The 21246-nt window shown below is 43.8% G+C and overlaps 1 long non-coding RNA gene and 1 pseudogene across 1 annotated transcript; both read right to left on the reverse strand.

The window, feature by feature from the left end:
- Positions 1 to 1420: 1420 nt before the first annotated feature.
- On the reverse strand, positions 1421 to 2412 carry LOC137231063 (large ribosomal subunit protein mL40 pseudogene; annotated as a pseudogene).
- Positions 2413 to 6048: 3636 nt separating this feature from the next.
- On the reverse strand, positions 6049 to 20747 carry LOC137231211 (uncharacterized). The gene is made up of 3 exons (XR_010946410.1): positions 20620 to 20747; positions 7453 to 7546; positions 6049 to 6659 (listed from the first exon to the last, which is right to left on the reverse strand). It is a non-coding gene; the product is annotated as an uncharacterized lncRNA (long non-coding RNA).
- Between the last annotated feature and the right edge of the window lie 499 nt (positions 20748 to 21246).

Consider the following 21246-nt stretch of genomic DNA (forward strand, 5'->3'; position numbering starts at 1 on the left):
TCACAGAGAAGCCAATGCATCAATCTGCCTTAGTTGAGAAGGTGAATTATCTAAACTTATAGTACCTTCTCTTGACTTAAAAAAAAAATTGTGCTAAAATACACAAAACATCAAATTCACCATTTTAACCAATTTATTTTATTTATTTGTTTTTGTTTGTTTGTTTTTACTGTATGGTATCACCCATATGTGGAATCTAAAACAAACAAACTGGTGAACACAACAAAAAAGAAACAGACTCACAGATATAGAGAACAAACCCATGGCTACCAGTGGGGAGAGGGAAGTGGGGAAGGGCAACACAGAGGCAGGGGATCAAGAGGTACAAACCATTATGTATAAAATAAGCTACAAGGTTTGTTTTCTATGTTTGTGAGTCTGTTTCTGTTTTGTAAATAAGTTCATTGGTATCATTTTTTTAGATTACACATATAAGTGATATATGATATTTGTCTTTGTCAGACTTCCTTCACTTAGCATGATAATCTTTAGGTCCATCCATGTTGCTGCAAATGACATTATTTCATTCTTTTTTATGGCTGAGTAATATTCCATTTTATATATATATATATATATATATATATATATATCTCACATTTTCTTTATCCATTCATCTGTCGGTGGACACTTAGGTTGCTTTCATGTCTTGGTTACTAAAGGGGAAAGGGGACAGGAGGGGTAAATTAGTTTGGGATTAGCAGATACACACTACTATATATAAAATAGATTAGAAAACAAGGTTCCACTGTATAGCACAGGGAACTATATTCGATATCTTGTAATAAACTATAATGGAAAAGAATCTGAAAAAGAATATGTATATATGTGTGTGTGTGTGTGTGTGTATATATAATATACGTATATAACTGAATCACTTTGCTGTACACCAGAAACTAAGACAACATTGTAAATCAACTATACTTCAATTAAAAAAAATAGATGAAGGGAATTCCCTGGCAGTTCAGTAGTTAGGATGTAGCTCTTTCACTACCGAGGGCTCGGGTTCAATTCCTGGACGGGGACCTAAGACCCCACAACTCACGTGGTGCAGCCAAAAGAAGAAAAAAGAGAAAAAGAAAGCCTCAGGATATACTGTACAAGACAGGGAACACGGCCAATATTCTACAATAACTATAAATGGTGCACAACCTCTAAAAATTGTGAATCACTATACTGTACACCTGCAACCCATGCAATATGGTACATCAACTATACCTCCATTAAAAAACAACAAAAACTGCACGCATCTTACCACGCTTCCAGTGTACTAGACTTTTCTTGCTCCTCCTGTGCAATCAGAATGACTCCCTTATAATAGATCAATATGTTCTGAGATGTCCAAATGGCCCAAGTCAAGCATTGAGCCCTGGTCATTCCGGCTCTCAGGGCCAGTGTGTTCTGTGGACAGCTGCCTGCAGCTCTAACTCTTGAACTCCACCTGTGTGTACACCTTGGTGATGTCGTGGTACCTGCCTTCCGGGGGCTGGTAGTTGGAGATCGGCGGCGTGTACTCTAGCCCCTGTCTCTCAAAGGGGAATAGACTGGGGTCCCGCTCGGTGGCTGCCTCGTGGCGTTCCGGGGATGTGAGCCGCAGCTCCTGCAGACTCCCTGCCGGGCCTCAAGCATGGACCTGACAGCGTCCTTCTCCAGTTCCATATTGTAGAGCGACCACTTCTTCAGAAGCAGAGCTCTCTGCTCGCTCTCCTCCAAGGGGAGCTGCACCGCAGGCCGGTGTCTCACTTTCCCCGGGAACTTCACAGGCGTGATAAAATCCTTGAGGGGAATTAGCTCGCGGCCGTCGTGGCATCCTTTTCTTCAAGCTGTCCTTGGCGGCTTGGCCTTTTGTTTGGATTTTTCTTCTCCTTCTTTTGCTCCTTCTCCTTCTTCCTCCTCTTTCTCTTTCTCCTGCTTCTCCTACTCTTCCTCAGGGGCTCTGCTCTCTTGGGAACAAGTCCCCAGAAGCACAACCACGAAGCTCTCGTGATGTCTCTCATCTGTGTCTGCCAAGCTCCCGGAAGCTGGGTCAGGGGCACAGGGGCACTCCAGCAGGGACCTTCTAACCACTTTAAAGTGTATAACTCGGTGGTATTTGGTATGTTCACCATGTATGAAACCATTACCACTATCTAGTTCCAGAATATTTTCATCACTCCAAAAGGAAATCCCAATTCTCCTCGCCCCAGCCTCTGGCCATCCCTGCTCTATTTTCTGCATTTGCCTATTCTGAATATTTCAAATAAATAGAATCATTAGATAGTATGTGGCCTTTCGTATCTGGCTTCTTAGCATAATGTTTTCAAGGTTCATCTATGTTGCAACTTGTATCAGTACTTCATTTCTTTCTGAGGCTGAATAATATTCCACTGTATGGACATACCACATTTTATTTACCCGTTCATCAGCGATGGACATTTGGGTTGTTTCCACCTTTTGGCTATTGTGGATAATACTGCTATGAACATTCATGTACGAGTTTTCGTTTGAACACCTGTTTTCACTTTTGAGTATATGCCTAGGAGTGGAACGATATGGTACTTCTGTGTTTAACTTACTGAGGAATTGCCAAAGTGTTTTCCGCAGTGGCTGCACCATTTTATACCCCCACCAGCAATGCAGAACGGTTTAATTTCTTTGCATCCCAGCCAACACTTGGCTGTTTTCTGTATTCATGATTATAGCCCCTCTAGTGGGTGTGAAGTGGTATCTTATTGTGGTTTTGATTTGCATTTGCCTACTTAGCAATGACAATGAACATTTTTTTCATGTGTTTTTTGGCCATTTGTATATCTTTTTTGGAGAAATGTCTATTCAAGTCCTTTGCCCATTTTTGAATTGGGTTGTTTAGTTTTTTTGTTGTTGAGATTTAGGAGTTCTCTATATAGTCTGAATATTAATCCCTTATCAGATATATGATGTGCAAATGTTTTCTCCCATTCTGTGCGTTGCCTTTTTACTCTGTTGATATTGGCTTTTGGTGCACAAAATGTTTAATTTTTGTAAAGTCCAATTTGTCTTTTTTTTTCTTTTGTTGCCTGTGACTTTGGATATATCCAAGAAATCATGCCAAATGCCATGTCATGAAAATTTTGCCCTATATTTTCCTCTAAGAGTTTTATAGTTTTAGGTCTTACACTTGTCTTTGATTCGTTTTGTGTTAATTTTTAAAAATTGAAATGTTGTTAATGTACAATATTATGTTATCATTATGTAATGCCCCTCTTTATCCCTGCTTTGTCTAAAATTAATATAGCTACTACTACTTTCTTTTAATTAGTGTTAACATGGAATATCTTTCTCAATCCGCTTACCTTTTTTTTTTTTTTTGCGGTACGCGGGCCTCTCACTGCTGTGGCCTCTCCCGTTGCGGAGCACAGGCTCCGGATGCGCAGGCTCAGCGGCCATGGCTCACGGGCCCAGCCGCGCCGCGGCATGTGGGATCTTCCCGGACCGGGACACGAACCTGTGTCCCCTGCATCGGCAGGCGGACTCTCAACCACTGTGCCACCAGGGAAGCCCGACCATTATCTTTTATCCGGATGACTTTAATCTTTCACCAGAGGATGTTCTACGTTTACTCTTTGGGCTCCTGCGCTGAGAACTTGATCACGTCAAGTTAGGGACTGAGCTGGATTGGGGATAAGTTCCAGTTTTATGAATACTCTGTCTACCTTTGTTTCATCCTCATTTCTCAGGCATGAGCCTTCTGGGCTTTTGAATGAGAGCCTAGACATTCTCTGTCTCAGCCTGTGGGCTGTGGGAGGTTTTATTCTGTGTTTCGGAGGTTTTGAGTTTAACTCTCCCACCTCCCGCCCCACATATCTTCAAAAGCCCCTTTGTTTCAGGCAGGCCCTCTTTCTGTAATTGGACTTTGGCTCCTAAACACCATGCGACTGCAGAAGATTTTGCTCCCTCCAGCTTTCAGGGGCTTCCAGGAGCCTCCAGCTCCTCAGGACCACCAAAATCTTGGCTGGTTTCTCTTTCTCCCAGTCATGTTCCTTTGCCTGAGCTAAGCCTTTGTGTCCAGAATTGGCAAATGCCTCCAGAGAAAAATATTTGACCAGTGATCCTCAGCTTATTCAGGAATGAAGGCTCTTCTGTCTTTGGAATTTTAGTTCATCTCATTCAGAGCTCTCTGCTGACTTTAAAAAGATGATTCTTGCAATTTTTTTGTTTTTCTTCTAACTTCTGCAGTGGGAGCATTGGTCTGCTGAAAACCTCTATATCCTGGTTGGAAACAGAAGTTTTTTGATCTTTTCTTAAATTCTGTATAATTTACTTTCATTATTTCTTCAAATATTTTCTCCTCTCCAACTTCGTTTCTCTTTCTGAAGTCTTATATCTGGATATTTTTACTTCTACTTTAATACTCTGTAACTCGTATTATTTCTTTTATATTTTCTAATTATTTTTGAAACTTCCGACTGGGAAAGTTATTCAATTTGGTCTTCCAGTTCACTAACATTTTCTTCAGCTGTATTCATTTTATTTATCCCATCTACCTGGACTGATCAGCACTTCTGGTTCTGAAGGGCTACTAAGAATTTATCAGACTGTTATATTCATTCTTTCACGTATTCATCAAATATTCATTGAATGCCTACCTTATGCCAGGCTGGGTTCTAGGCGTGGGAAATTCAATCACCAACTATACAAAGGAGGCTTAATAATTTAAACCTCTAGCTCAGATTCACACATGCAACAGCCTACTTGACATCAGAGGCATCTCAAACTCAACATGTCCAAAACTGAACCAGGGATCTTTCCCTAATCAGTATTCCCTTGGTGGCAAGGGGCAGAACTCCAAGTCAAACTGGTTTAAGCCGTAAAGCAAAATTATTGGTTTAGTTAACTGAAAAGTCCAGGGGTAGGATGACTTCAGGCCTGGCTGATTGATATTAGAGGCTCAATGATATTGACAAGACGCAGCATCTATTTTTCCATCTCTTGCTTCTGCTTTTTTCTCTGCCGACTTACTTTGTGGGATCTTGGTTCCCCCGCCAGGGATTAAACCCAGGCCCTCGGCAGTGAAAGCGTGGAGTCCTAACCACGGGACTGGCAGGGAATTCCCTCTGCTGACTTAACTTCTAGGCTTACCCTCCTCACATTAGGGTGAGATGGTCACCAGCACCAACAGGCTTACATGCTTCCAGCTCAGTGACTCCAGCAGACAGACAGAGATTCTGTTTTACCAATAATTCCATCATCAGCTCCAGGCTTGAGTCTTGCTGACTTTGCTTGGGTTTTGTGCCTTGCTATGAACCAGTCCTTGTAATTTGGAGAAGGAATCTTTGGATGAGCCAGGTCTAGGTCTTAGGCTGACTCCTGCAGCTGAAGTTATGTTCTGCTAGATTTGCAACCCAGTGAAATAAGAAAGCCTCTTTCCTGAGCGCTCCATCAAATGTTTGAAGGGGGTTCTCATCCGCCTGGCTTAGGACTCATGGCCTTTTCCAAACCAATGTCTGTGTCCTATTGGTAGGCCTGGATCTGGAGTTGCCAGATTTAATGAATAAAAATACGAGCCATTCAGTTACATTTGAATTTCAGATAAATAATGAATAAAATGTGAAGATCCCTATGTCCCAAGTAGGCATCCTGTACTTTATCTGGCAACATTAGCTGGGCCACGCACCAGTCCCACAACGTGGGGGATGAGATCAGCCACACCCAGACCACTTGGTGTAAGTGTGAGAAGCACAATTCCAAAAGGAAAAACGGAGGTGCTGTTTCCAGAAAGAAGCATGGACGTGGACTGCACAAATGACAGTTGACCTTGATACTCTCTGTGCACACCCAGTTCATTGCAACCCATTAGCCCTTCCCCATCTCCTTTATCCCTGCTGAGAGATCCCCATTTGGTACAGGAAGTAGATAGCACTCCCTTGATTTTAGGAATATAGGCTCTGCCCTCAGCCCCGGGGGATACATTATGATTACTCTAAACTACCAATGATAATCCTTTTCTTTTTTGCCAAATGACTGGTGTTAAAGAGAAAATTATTCATGACAATTGTTGACGATGGTCAGGTAGACTTTATTCAAGGGGCTACTACAATGAGGGTTTGTATTCGGGGAGGGAGATCTGGATCAACTTCGAACACAATAAGGAAAAGTGGGGATTTATAGTCAAGGAGCAGGGTGGGGGTCAGTGGATGGAAATTTACTAAATGGAAACCTCAGGGGTGAGGGCGGGATTGTGGCTAAACCGACCTAACAGAGTCTTGCTAAAACTGAATGATGCAGAGATGAATACAGAAGCCCAAAATTCAGGGCACAGATGAGAATAGAGTTCAAAGTAGCCTGACTGGAGTTTGCCAAGGAAGAATCTTTGTCACTGATACAGATCTTCCGAGCTTCCTCTGTGTCCAGGTATGGTCATGCAGCCAGTTCCGGCCCATGAGAGGCAAGGGGAAATTTGCTGGGGAGTTTCTGGAGAGGATTTTGCTTCCCAGATAAAAAGACAGAGCCCCTGAAGGGAAGGACCTTGTGCCCCTGCACCCTACTTTTTACTTGGAACGCTGGTGTGAGCACATGATATATGGAGCTATGTCTGTCAGGAGACAACAAACACAGGAGTAAAAAGCCAGCATGCAAAAAATGACGGGGCTGAAGAGTGGAAAGAGTCTGAGAAAACCCTGGAAACTCCAACCTCCAGGCTTCATCTCTAAACAATAAACAGCCTCTTATAGTTTAGCCTATGCCTTCTGGTACTTGCAGCCACATGCTCCCCAGCTCATCTGCTCCCTCCCCTCAGCCTGCTTTTCTCCCAAGTCCCACAGCTCAATAATTAACACCATCACCTTTCCTTTCGTGCAAATCAAAACTTCACCGTCATCACTGGAGCCTCCCTCTCCTCCCGCTGTCCCTCCCCCATTCCTGTTGAACTTCCTCAGTGACTCTGGAATCTGCCTGCATTCGACATTTCCACGTCCACTGTCGTATTCCTAGCAGCTCCTCTTTTCTCTCCTGGTCCAGTTCAAAGGCTTTCTATCCATCTCCAACAAAGCCTCTACTCTTTGTTCCCCTGCAATATCTTTCCACAGTTATCTTTTCAAAATATACATCTGATAATGTCAACATCCCCCACAATGTTTAAACACCCTTCGGTTACCTCCTCTTACTCTTAGAAAAAAGACAAAAATCCTTAACAAAGCCTTTAAAACCCTTCATGCTTGGCCCTGCCTCAAGCCATATCTCATCCATGCCACTTTCCTCTTTATATGAGTCTGTTTCCTTCCACCACAGGACCTTTGCACATGCTGGAATGCCTAGAATGATGTTCCCCACCTCCACTCCCCTGACGCACTCCTGCTCTGCCTTCAGATCTTTCCTTTACCCTGGCTTTCTCAGGTGAGCCTTTTCCTGTCCACAGAGACCCTCTCTATTGCTCTCAAGACCTAGGAGATGTCCACAGGTATCTCTTCCCTGCCTCCCCTGGAATCCCGCCAGGATTACCTTCAATTGCTGAGATCCTTCCCCTCTGGAACAATCCAGCTGCTTTGCTTCTGTGAACCCAGGCTTTCAAATCAATGACCTGCTAATTCTTCCACTGCAGTGAGAACAGAAGACAAATTAACATTTCAGTACATTATTCTGACATACAAATAAGAAGGTAATTACATTCTTGTGTTTTCCTGACTGGGTTTTGCAGCAGACCACCATAGGTCCTTGAAATGCCTACAGGAAACCTAAGGTATGAGGACAATTGAACCAGGAGCAGAGGGAGAAATGCATTCCAGGTGCTGTATGTGTACAGCCTCCTCCTTGAGGCGTCCTGGAGTGCTAGCAGTTAGAGATGAGGATAAGGGGTAAGCTGGGCTGTGAAGGAACGGATTCTGATTCTGAGGGCAATGAGAAGCCAGAGGGCTTTAAGCAAGGGAGGTACTGCACCAGATTTTCTTTAGAAAGATCATTCTAGTGCTGTGTGTAGAATGGATTGCAGGGGACAAGACTGGGGCAGGGAGATAGAGGAGGAGGCTGATGCAGTGGTGCAGGAGAGATGATGGTGTGAAATTAATTAAGCAAGGAGGCCATTAGCCTGAGGGGGCTCTAATGCTACATCACCTATGGAAGCAAACCAAAATTTAAGCCTGCGAATATCTCAAGGTTATGAAAGCAAAACCTAAAGACAAACAACCACAAAGAGCCAACTAGGATTTAAGCTATAGCCAATCAATACTTTCCTTACTTTGCTTCCAGTTTTTCCATATAAAAGTTTTCTTCAGCTCCCATCAACAGAGCACTTCTAACCACGTCCAGTTTGGCACTGCTTTATTTGAATTGATTTTTGCTCAAATAAATTCCCTAAAAATTTAGTAGGCCTCAGTTCATCTTTTAACGGTTCTGGTGTCAGAAGTGGGATCCAAAAGAGATGCCAAACGGCCCTCAGAAGCAACAAGCAACCAGGCAGAGGTACCTGCTGAGCCCATTGAGCTCACTGCTTTCTTGCTACATCTGAAAGGGGGGTAAGTTCCTTTCATGTCTGAGGTTTGCAGGTTTTGTGTTTGAAAGAGTTCCCTGAATTTATTCAAGTATTTCTTTCTCTAGACTGGGTCTGGGGGCCAGCTGACTTAAAAGAAACTGGACTGGGATGGGAACATATGTATATGTATAACTGATTCACTTTATTATAAAGCAGAAACTAACACACCATTGTAAAGCAATTATACCCCAATAAAGATGTTAAAAAAAAAAAAAAAAAAAGAAAAGAAACTGGACTGGGTCCAGGGTCAGATTAGGTCTGACTTAAGCTGGACTGGGTCTGTTAGGGGAAATACTGACTGAAACTGCCCGCCCTGACCAGGCAACATAGTAACCACTTGCATGAGTTATTTTAAACAGGAGGTCCTGGTAAGGAACACAGAACTAACAAGCTACCACCAACTGGAAGAATTCAGGAAAGGTCAAAATGAGAGAGGAGATGCCAGTCCATTTCTCCTTCCAATCTCCCAGAATCCTTCTCACTGGAATCATCTTGGCTGAGTGATGCACATACCACCAGGAAGGACCCTGAGTCAGAATGATTGGCCAGAGACAACCCGGAAACTAACCCCATTCCCATAAAACCCGAGACTGCAAGCCACGTGGCAAAGCAGTCCTCCTGGATTCCCTAACCCTCCTGCTCTCCACCCGGGTACCGCTTCCCAATAAAGTCTCCTGCTTTGTCAGCACGTGTGTCTCCTTGGACAATTCATTTCCAAGTGTTAGACAAGAGCCCACTCTCGGGCCCTGGAAGGGGTCTCCCTTCCTGCAACAGGTCCAGTGTGAGGCCTCAGGTAATAAGGGGGAAAAAAAGAGAAAAATTGGTTCCCTGAGTCCAAAAAATCTGGGACTCCTCTGTCTGGGACCCTGGCTAACTATATGTATAAAATTATGGGCCCAGAATCTGTGTTTTTCTGAACCAGTGGGTTAAACTTACCAAAGATAACCTTAAATTGCAGTGGTCACAATAGGGAACTTTTAACCTAGACAAGCATATCTTTACAAGGTGCTCTAGAGAAAAAAAGGGGCCCAAATCTCCCCAAAACAATGGGGTGCATTTTTTTTTTACTGGTATGCTGAAGCATCTTAGAAACACAATGAATCGAAAATTGCTTCTTTAAAAGATTCTTTACAAAACACAAATGAAAAGTTTAAGCAACAAATTGACAGTCAATCTAAAAAACTCTAAGAAGTGCACACTGACTAACTTGACTCCAACTGCTCCTTCCCTTAAACCTCCCCTCCCTAAATTTTCTGAACCTACCAATCCCTTTACACCTTTTATTTTATTTTAAAAATTTATTTATTTATTGGTTGTGCTGGGTCTTTGTTGAGGCAGGCGGGCTACTTAGTTGCAGCAGGTGGGCTCCTTAGTTGCGACTCATGGGCTCCTTAGTTGCGGCTCATGGGCTCCTTAGTTGAGGCATGTGAACTCTTAGTTGTGGCATGCATGTGGGATCTAGTTCCCTGACCAGGGATCAAACCCAGGCCCCCTGCCTTGGGAGTGTGGAGTCTTCACCGCTGCTCTACCAGGGAAGTCCCACTCAATTGCCTTTTAAAGTGAAGCCCTCTGCTGAGCCTTGAATACTAAATGTAGCCATCTTTTCTCATGGTCAAAGGCTGAATTAGGGCCATCATAAAAGGTTCTCCAAATCCTCAAGAGAATCCTCAAAAGTTTTATGAGGAATTTAGAATTCTAATTGCAGCCTACGATATGGGCTCCCAGATCGCTGCCAGTTTATTCCTATGACGTTAGGACCTAGCAATGCCCAAAAATAAATGACTGAAGCCCAGTGGGAAGCCCCCAAGAGTGATATTAAAGACCCACATGCAAACTGCTCTGCCAGGGATGGCCCAAAAGGCTCTAGAAAAATAGCCCAAGACCTACGTGAAAAAAAAATTTTTAATTAATTAATTTATTTATGGCTGCGTTGGCTCTTTGCTGCTGCGTGCAGGCTTTCTCTAGTTGTGGCGGCAGCAGGGGCTACTCTTTGTTGAGGTGCGCAGGCCTCTCACTGCGGTGGCGTCTCACATTGCAGAGCATGGGCTCTAGGCGTGCAGGCTCAGTAGTTGTGGCTCACGGGATCTAGAGCGCAGGCTCAGTAGTTGTGGCACACAGGCTTAGTTGCTCCACGGCATGTGGGATCTTTCCGGACCAGGGCTCGAACCTGTGTCCACTGCATTGGCAGGCGGATTCTTAACCACTGAGCCACCAGGGAAGTGCCTATTTGAAAGTATTGATAAGGTATTTCCTCAGAAGACTGACTGGTCTATCAGTCAATCTTGCAAACAACACAAAAAGAATAAAGCAGTCTCAGATCATAAGACAAAATTGGAAACTCTGTGAAATTTCGGGCTTTCTTTATTAAATGAAGGCTCAGAAAACACCTTCACTTCCTTATTCATTAGCAACCTCTGGCTGAACTAAGTAGCCTAATAAAGAGACACAAGCTGTGCTGGGAAGCCACTTTCTTGCTGGATTAATAGCCCTAGCTAAGCATTTTGAAAAAACCTTGGAGCAAGCTGAAATTCAAAAAGCCAACCAACTTACGGCCCTGAAGTTACAATAGTTCCAAGGGCCAAGGGGACCTCCACGAACACATTTCAAGCTAGAACCTAGAGATTCTTCACTCAGGAATACTGTGCCCTGAAGTGTCTGCCTTTGCTGTACACGAGTGGGGTACTGAAAAAAGCAATGCCCCCTGCTGAACCCATCGTTTAAGAGACCTCCACCTATTAGTCCAGACTGCCTTTCCATTGGGGGAAGTCAAACAATTTGATTACTGAAATAATAAGCATCGATGGGGCTCTGAGGGATCCTTTGGTAAGTTGCTCCCCAGGATTCCTCTAAATGAGAAAAGGGAAACTAAGATAAACAATGCAGAATGTGGCACAGTATTGGGGTTTACTATTGTCATTTTATCTATATTAAAACCCACTTTCACAAAACAGCGAAGCCCTTGGAGTAAAGTATTCCCATACTGGGAGTTTCTAGCCAAAGGCAAAGGGTATTTGTGTCTAAACTAAACTAGCCCAGATGACACTAGGGCCATTTTGGGGAAACCATACTTTCCTTCTGTGTGACGTGGCCCCAGTAAGCCTGTTAGGATGAGATTTGCATTCTAAAATAAAGAGTTACATAAAATTTAACTCAGAAGGAATTTCCTGACCCTCCTGAACCTGAGGTGTTCTGCTCTCTGCAAGCAGGAATTGATGAAATTGAGACTCTAAAGTATGAAAGCTCTTAACTCTCAGAGTGCGTGAATGCCGGACTTCCCTGGTGGTGCAGTGGATGAGAATTCACCTGCCAGTGCAAGGGACACGGGTTCAAGCCCTGGTCCAGGAAGATCCCACATGCCGCAGAGCATCTAAGCCCATGTGCCACAACTGCTGAACCTGCACTCTAGAGCCCGCGAGCCACAACTACTGAAGCCCGCGTGCCTAGAGCCTGTGCTCCACACAAGAGAAGCCACCGCAATGAGAAGCCTGTGCACTGCAACGAAGGCTAGGCCCCAACTCGCCGCAACTAGAGAAAGCCCACGCACAGCAACAAAGACCCAACGCAGCCAAAAAAAAAAAAAAAAAGAAATTGCTTTGACCACTTGGGGTCTTTTGTGTTTCCATGCAAATCGTAAAATTTTTTGTTCTAATTCTGTGAAAAATGCCATTGGTAATATGCTAGAGATTGCATTGAATCTGTAGATTGCTTTGGGTAGTATAGTCATTTTCACAATGCTGATTCTTTTTTTTTTTTTAATATTTATTTATTTATTTATTTGGTTGCACCGGGTCTTAGTTGCAGTAGGTGGGCTCCTTAGTTGCAGCTCATTGGCTCCTTAGTTGCAGCATGTGGGCTCTTTAGTTGTGGCAGGTGGGCTCCTTAGTTGCGGCAGGAGGGCTCCATAGTTGTGGCATGCAAACTCTTAGTTGCAGCATGCATGTGGGATCTAGTTCCCTCACCAGGGATCGAACCTGGCCCCCCTGCATTGGGAGCGTGGAGTCTTATCCACTGGACCACCTGGGAAGTCCCATACAGTATTGATTCTTCCAATCCAAGAACATGGTATATCTCTCTATCTGTTTGTGTCATCTTTGATTTCTTTCATCAGTATCTTATAGTTTTCTGAGTACAGGTCTTTTGCCTCCTTAGGTAGGTTTATTCCTAGGTATTTTATTCTTTTTGTTGCAATGGTAAATGGGACTGTTTCCTTAATTTCTCTTTCTGATTTTTCATTGTTAGTGTATAGGAATGCAAGAGATTTCTGTGTATTAATCTTACATCCTCCAACTTTACCAAATTCACTGATTAGCTCTAGTAGTTTTCTGGTGGCATCTTTAGAATTTTCTATGTATAGTATCATGTCATCTGCAAGCAGTGACAGTTTTACTTCTTCTTTTCCAATTTGGATTCCTTCTATTTCTTTTTCTTCTCTGATTGCCATGGCTAGGACTTCCAAAACTATGCTGAATAATAGTGGCAAGAGCGGACATCCTTGTCTTGTTCCGATCTTAGAGGAAATGCTCTCAGTTTTTCACCATTGAGAATGATGTTTGCTGTGAGTTTGTTGTATATGGCCTTTATTATGTTGAGATAGGTTCTCTCTATGCCCACTTTCTGCAGAGTTTTTTTTTTAATAATATATGGGTGTTGAATTTTGTCAAAACCTTTTTCTGCATCTATTGAGATGATCGTATGGTTTTTATTCTTCAATTTGTTAATATGGTGTATCACAAGGATTGATTTGCATATACTGAAGAATCCTTGCATCCCTGGGATAAATCCCACTTGATCATGATGTATGACCCTTTTAATGTGTTGTTGGATTGTTTGCTAGTATTTTGTTGAGGATTTTTGCTTCTATGTCCATCAGTGATATTGGTCTGTAATTTTCTTTTTTTGTGATATCGTTGTCTGGTTTTGGTATCAGGGTGATGGTGGCCTCATAGACTGAGCTTGGGAGTGTTCCTCCCTTTGTAATTTTTTGGAACAGTTTGAGAAGGATGGGTGTTCGCTCTTGTCTAAACGTTTGCTAGAATTTGCCTGTGAAGCCACCTGGTTCTGAACTTTTGTTTGTTGGAAGGTTTTTTTGGCTGCATTGGGTCTTCACTGCTGCGCAAGGGCTTTCTCTAGTTGCGGCGAGTGGGGGCTACTCTTCTTTGTGGTTCATGGGCTTCTCATTGTGGTGGCTTCTCTTGTTGCAAAGCACAGGCTCTAGGCGCATGAGCTTCAGTAGTTGCAGCACGCAGGCTCAGTAGCTGTGGTGCACGAGCTTAGTTGCTCCGTGGCATGTAGGATCTTCCTGGACTAGGGTTTGAACCCCTGTTCCCTGCATTGGCAGGTGCATTCCTAACTGCTGTGCCACCAGGGAAGTCCCTGTTGGAAGATTTTAAATCACAGTTTCAATTGCATTACTTGTGATTGGTCTGTTCATATTTTCTATTTCTTCCTGGTTCGGTCTTGGAAGGTTGTACTTTTCTAAGAATTTGTCCATTTCATGTTAGGATATGACTTATACTTATACCTCATGCTGTTGAGAGTCTATTAAACTCCCAACAGACTCACCATTTTTCAGCAAGCCGACTAACTGAGATCCTTCTCCTTTCCCTTTTTTTTTTTTTTTGGCCTAGCTGCACAGCATGTGGGATTTTATAGTTCCCTGACCAGGGATCAAACCCATCCCCCCTGAAGCGGAAGCGCAGAGTCTTAAGCACTGGATCGCCAGGGAAGTCCCTGCTTTCACTTTCTAAGCTCCATCATTTTTTTTTTTTTCATTTTATAGTTTTATTTCATTCCCATATATGTGTGTGTATATATATACATTTTTTTTTACATCTTTATTGGAATATAATTGCTTTACAACGTTGTGTTAGTTTCCACTGGACAACAAAGTGAATCAGCTCTATGTATACATATATCCCCATATCCCCTCCCTCTTGAACCTCCCTCCCACCCTCCCTATCCCACTCCTCTATATCGTCACATAGCATCGAGCTGTTCTCCCTGTGCTATACATCTAAGCTTCTTGAGCGCTGCAACTTTCTCAACACTGCTGCCCTTGCAGACAGTGGTACAGATCACTGTAACTGTGTAGACGTGGTGTCATGGTTATTGACCCCTTGCATTGACGTACAGGACACATCGTTAGAAAACCGAGATTTGATACTCTTTGTCTCTGGGTCCTATGCTAAGAATGCGGAAGGGAAAAATCAATCAGGATATGCTATGACAGCTCAATAGGAATTATTGGAAAGGTGAAGCCTTCCCCAGTTTAACTTTGCTCAACCAGCAGAACAATATGCTCTCACTCGGAGTTGTCAGCTATTCAAAGGAAAATCAGTAAACCTTTATACAGATAGTAAATATGACTTTGGGGTGGTCCATGACTTTGGTATATTATGGAAACAGAGAGGTTTCTCACTGCTGGTGGAAGGCTGATCAAAAATGGGCCCCAGGGCTTTGCTGGTGGTGCAGTGGTTAAGAATCCACCTGCCAATTCAGGGGACACAGGTTCGAGCCCTGGTCCGGGAAGATTCCACATGCCACGGAGCAACTAAGCCCGTGTGCCACAACTACTGAGCCTGCGTTCTAGAGCCCGTGAGCCACAACTACTGAGCCTGTGTGCCACAACTACTGAAGCCTGCACGCCTAGAGCCCGTGCTCTGCAACAAGAGAAGCCACAGCAGTAAGAAGCCCATGCACTGCAACGAATAGTAGCCCCCGCTCGCCGCAACTAGAGAAAGCCCGCGCGCAGCAACAAAGACCCAACGCAGCCAAAAATAAATAAATAAAATAAAAATCTTAAAAAAAAAAATGGGCCCCAAGTAGCACTCCCCCAGTGGTCCAGTAGTTAGGGCTCTGTGCTTCCACTGCAGGGGGTGCAGGTTCTATCCCTGGTCGGGAAATTTCCACATGCTGCTCAGGGTGGGCAAAAAAAAAAGAAAAAAATAAACTGCGGCCCCAAGTAAATGAACAGCTCTCTGTCATTCTATTCTATTCTATTCCATTGTCTAACTGAATTGCAGTTATTAAAACTGAAGCTCATACTAGAAAGACAGAACGTGAGTATCAGGGAAATGCTCTAGCAGACTTCCATGCTAAGTCAGCCAGCACTAAAGTTGTACCAATACGCAACTTGAATGAACTCCGTAAGACTGATTCTAACCAAATTATTTATGATAATTTACATAAAAGACGAAATCAGGCATCTGAGCTGGAGCAACAATGTTGGGACAAACAAGGGTGCAAATTTCATATTAAACAATTCACTGAGAGCCAGGACAGTCGCCTGGTTCTTCCTGAATCCTTGAAAATGCCATTACTGAAAGCTCTACATTCTGCAACTCATCACGGCACAGACAAAACGATCCAAATTATGAAGAAGTATTGGTGGAATGACTACTCCAAGGTCACAAATTTGGTTTACCACCGATACCTGATTTGTCAAACCCGGAACCCTGGAAAGACTATTAAGGTATTAGGTGGAGCATTCCCACCACCTACTGGGCAGGCCATTTGGACACTTACAGATGGATTTCATTCACTTGCCTCCCTCAATGGGTTACGGATATGTTCTTGTAATTGCTTGTATGTTCTCAGGATTGATTGAAGCCTTCCTATGCAGAAAGGCTGATGCCGCAACTGTGGCTGAGAAACTTTTAGAAAATATATTTCCTTCATGGCGCTTCCCCAGAGAAATCTTCAATGATAGGGGAACTCATTTCACCAGACAAAAAAATTAAACAAATAAAGCACTGCTGACTCAATGGCATTACTGTTGTCCTTAGTCAGCTGGTCAAGTTGAACAGACAAATGGTAACTTGAAACTAAAGCTAGCTAAATTAACAGAATCAACTGGACTGCCCTGGCCTGCAGTTCTACTATTCGTTTTAATGGTGATTAGATCAACACCTATGGGAAAGGATAAAGTAATACTTTATGAAATAGTGACAGGAAAACCTGTGCCCTTGGTGATAGAACCACATCTGTCTCCTGTACTCAAATTCTGATATGATTCAATATTGTAAAGCTTTAGCGTATTACGCTAAAGTATATTTCCACCAGGCAAAAGAAGTTTTCATGACCCTCCTACAGATCGTCTGAGCCTTCTACAACTTAGAACCTGGACAGTGGGTCTTCTTCTCAGGAAACGACACCTGAGAAAGACTGCCCTTGAACCTCGTTTGAAGGGACCATTCAGGTTCTCCTGACTACCCAGATAGCAGCCAAACTTCAGAGATTAAACCTTGGGTCCACATCTCCCAGTTGTAAAGGGCTCCTCCAAACTCTTGGAACTGCATACTAGCCAGAAATCTAAAGTTAGAGTTGGGAGATTCCTCCCCAGAAACAAATGACATCTTGAGGTGGACAGCTCTCTCAAGGTCACAGATCAAGGTCTTTATCTCCAATATGAAATCTTTATCCCTTTCACCTCCTTGCTATCTGCTTTTTCTCTTCATTAATGCATGGAAAGATAACACTATAATTAGGATTTCACAAACAATAGCTACTGCGGGAAACTTAACTAACTGCTGGATTGGTCATGCTAAACCAAAATCAGTACATGAAGGGAGAGACCCTTTAGTTTACCCTATAAGTAATTTCACTGAAATCCCAAATGCCACTGTGTGCCTAAATTGTTCGGCAGCTCCCTTTTATAAAGGTAAAAATACTAAATCTACACATCCCCATTCCTTGCTTCAATTTAATCCAACCCTGGGATGGGAAAATGAGATTCACTCAATATATATATATAAAAAACACTGCAGGGCTTCCCTGGTGGCGCAGAGGTTGAGAGTCCGCCTGCCGATGCAGGGGACACGGGTTCATGCCCCGGTCCGGGAAGATCCCACATGCCGCGGAGCGGCTGGGCCCGTGAGCCATGGCCGCTGAGCCTGCACGTCCGGAGCCTGTGCTCCGCAATGGGAGAGGCCACAACAGTGAGAGGCCCGCGTACCGCAAAAAAAAAAAAAAAAAAAGAACACTGCAGAGCAGCCAATGTAAGTCAGACCATTTATAGGCTTGCTGACGGGCCCATGTATTTAGGTGGACTTGGTAGGATGATGCTAACACCTCTGTACCAACCAATGAGCCCACAGATGCTAATACTTACGAGGGAGCCCTATGTACCCTTCCTGGCTGTGGCTTTATATGTGGACGCTTTGGTATTGGCCTCTATGCTTGAGCAACTCATTGTCTTGACAGCTGGCGGATGAAAGGGCACTGTGCTCTTTTATTTAGAAAATATTTTATTTACTTTTATTTTTGGCTACGTCAGGTCTTAGTTGCAGCTTGTGGGATCTTCGTTGCGGTATGTGGGATCTTTCGTTGGGGCGCACGGGCTTCTCTCTAGCTGTGGTGCGCGGGCTTCTCTCTAGTTGTGGCACGTGGGTTTTCTAGTTGTGTCGCGCGGGCTTAGTTGCCCCGCGGCATGTGGGATCTTAGTTCCCTGACCAGGGATCAAACCTGTGTCCCCGGCATTAGAAGGCGGATTCTTTACCACTGGACCATCAGGGAAGTCCCAGGGCACTGTGCTCTTGCTGCATTTAGTGTTCCATTGTCCCTTCATGATACCTCAGAAACTCAATGTTGGCCACACCCTTGAATTTATACCATGGAGCAAAAAGAAGTTTGTCAGGAGATGTTAACACCTCTGGATGGGCATCATTTGGGCGGTCCCTTCTTCCTTGGCTTGGAGTTAGTACAAACAAACATATGCTTAGAAACTTCTTAACGCTGGCAGCCATAGCTGAGTCTACCGCTAAGGCCTTGGGTGCACAACAGAAGTACCTAGGCTCTCTAGCTAAGGGGCTTTTAGATAGTAAAATCGCTTTAGATGATTTGTTGGCTGGACAAGGGGTCTGTGCCATAGCTAACACCTCCTGCTGTACCTGAATTAACACCTCTGGTGTTGTAAAAACTCGAATACAAGAAATGAACAAACAAGCTACTTGGCTAAAACATCAGGTACACATTGGTACCACATCAGGTACATTCTTTGATTTACTTGATACCAACTGGTTTGGTTTATGGGGGCCCTGGCTAAGGAGTGTACTTCAGTCTTTTGGTATTATCCCCCAGGAGTCATCATCGCAGTCTCCCTGGTGGGCTGTGTTGCCTCAAAGATCTCAAATGCATGTTTGCAGCCATCAGCAGCAAATCAGATGGTCTCACTGTGCTTGGAGAAACAGAAACAAGATGTACAATGGGATAAACAGCAAAAGCAATTCTTCTATGGGTCTGACATCATAACCTGATAAGAGCAATTTAACTCTCATAGTGACTGAGAATGGGGCTAATACTAAACTTTTGTTCATCCTCGGGATGATCAGAAGGGAGAATCGTTAAATTAAACAAAGAGACCATTCGACTGAGGTGGCGCTAGTGCCTCCGCACCTACGTAAGCAAACCAAAATGTTAACCTGTAAATACCTCGAGGTTATGAAAGCAAAACCTAACAACCAATCATTAACAGCCAAATAGCGTTGAAGCTATAGTCAATCAGTAATTTCCTTACTTTGCTTCCACCTTTTCTCTATAAAAGTTTTTCCTCAGCTCCCATCTGTGGAGTGCTTCTAACCACTTCCCATTTGATGATGACCAATTTGGATGGATTCTTTCTCAAATAAATTCCTAAAATTTTAATATGCCTCAGTATCTTTTTTTAAAATTTTATTCATTTATTTATTTTTGGCTGCACTGGGTCTTCGTTGCGGCGCGTGGGCTTTCTCTAGTTGCGGCGAGCGGGGGCTACTCTTCGTTGCGGTGTGCGGGCTTCTCATTGCGGGGGCTTCTCTTGTTGCGGAGCACTGGCTCTAGGCGTGTGGCTTCAGTAGTTGTGGCACGCGGGCTCAGTAGTTGTGATTTGTGGGCTCTAGAGCGCAGGCTCAGTGGTTGTGGCACACGGGCTTAGTTGCTCCGCAGCATGTGGGTTCTTCCCGGACCAGGGCTCGAACCCGTGTCCCCTGCATTGGCAGGCAGATTCTTAACCGCTGTGCCACGAGGGAAGTCCGCCTCAATACCTTTTAACAACAGGCTCTGAAAGTTCGGTCAGCAGGGGAGAGACACTTAGGAGTTAGAATCTAATGGCATTTGTGTGATTGGACATGGAATGTTGGGGACCATTCACATTCCCCAACATTATAAAACCGATAGGACCCCCCAAAGGATGTAAAAGTCCTAATAGTTCAGGCGGCAGCTTCTATTATCCCTGCACTGCTGCCAGCTTTGCACACTGGGCAAGTCCTTGATTATAGAGAACATGACATTTCAGGGCTGCTGTTTCATAGAACTTCCTGAAGGCCACATACAAGAACTAGTAACTGTGTATATATTGCATGAATAAGTGGGGAGATAATCAGAAAAGTGCTTGTCTTTCCCTAAGAATTGGGCAAATATAACCTAATGAAATACAACAACTGTTTTTAGTGAACAGTTAAGGGGAAGAAAGAAGACAGAGAAACAAGAAGGAGGAGACACGCCCAAGGGACAGTGGGCACCGAGTGGCCAAGGGGGCAGAGGTGGCCGCCCACCTGAAAGCCCCAGCAGCCTCCAGGCTGCTCCATCTCCCCGCAACTCTTCCTCTTTTTCTCATGATAGTATTTTATTGAATAACTTAAATCCTTCTGCATCTTACTTTTATCACTTTAATACACATAGCTCTACCTCATTCTTTTTTACTGCCATATAGTATTTATAGCATGAACATTCTCTGGCTTATTCAGCTCTTTCCCTGCTGAAGGACAGTTAGGTAATTCCTGGGTTGTCATTACCTGACATGCAAGGAACACCCTTTATCCATATCTTCTTGTACATGTACGTTTCTCCAGTGCAGAATCGCTGGATCAGAGGGTATGGGCAGTTTGCACAAAAACTTTTTAGAATTTTGGAATAAATTTAGATTTATAGAAAAGTTGCAAAGAGTACCGAGAGTTCCCATATATCCCTCACCCAGTTTCCTCTACTGTTACCATCTTACATTATCACGGTACATTTGTCAAGACTAAGAAACCAACTTTTGCATGTTACTGTGAACTAAACTCTAGACTTTATTTGGATTTCATTAGTTGTATTAGTCTTCTCAGGCTGCTATAATAGAATATCACAGACTGAGTGACTTAAACAACATAAATTTATTTTCTCACAGTTCTGAAGTCAGGAAGTTCAAGAATCCAGGTGCCAACAGGGTTGTCTTATGAGGCCTCTCTCTTTGGCTTGCAGATGGTCACCTTCTCCCTGTGTCCTCACATGGCTTTTCTTCTGTGCACACCTGCAAGGGGAGAGAGAGAGAGCTCTTTGGTATTTCTTCCTCTTAGAAGGACACTAGTGTTATGGAATTAGGACCCCAGCCTTATGACCTCATTTAAACTTAATTACCACTCTAAAGGCCGTCTCCAAATATAGTCACGTTGGGGGTTAAGTCTTCAACATATGAATTTAGGAGGGGACACAATTCAGTCCATAACACTAGCTTTTCCACTAAGGTCCTTTATCTGTTTCAGGATCCAATCCAGGATACCACATTGCCTTTAGGAGTATGTGCATTTTTAGATTTCAATAGATTTGGTTAAATTGCTTTCCGAAGTGGCCCTAGTGGGGCTTCCCTGGTGGCGCAGTGGTTAAGAATCCGCCTGCCAATGCAGGTGACGCGGGTTCGAGCCCTGGTCCGGGAAGATCCCACATGCCGCAGAGCAACTAAGCCCGTGTGCCACAGCTACTGAGCCTGTGAGCCACAACTATTGAGCCCGCGTGCCACAACTGAAGCCCTCAAG

Source organism: Pseudorca crassidens, chromosome 9 (genome assembly GCF_039906515.1).
Source record: "Pseudorca crassidens isolate mPseCra1 chromosome 9, mPseCra1.hap1, whole genome shotgun sequence".
NCBI lineage: Eukaryota > Metazoa > Chordata > Mammalia > Artiodactyla > Delphinidae > Pseudorca > Pseudorca crassidens.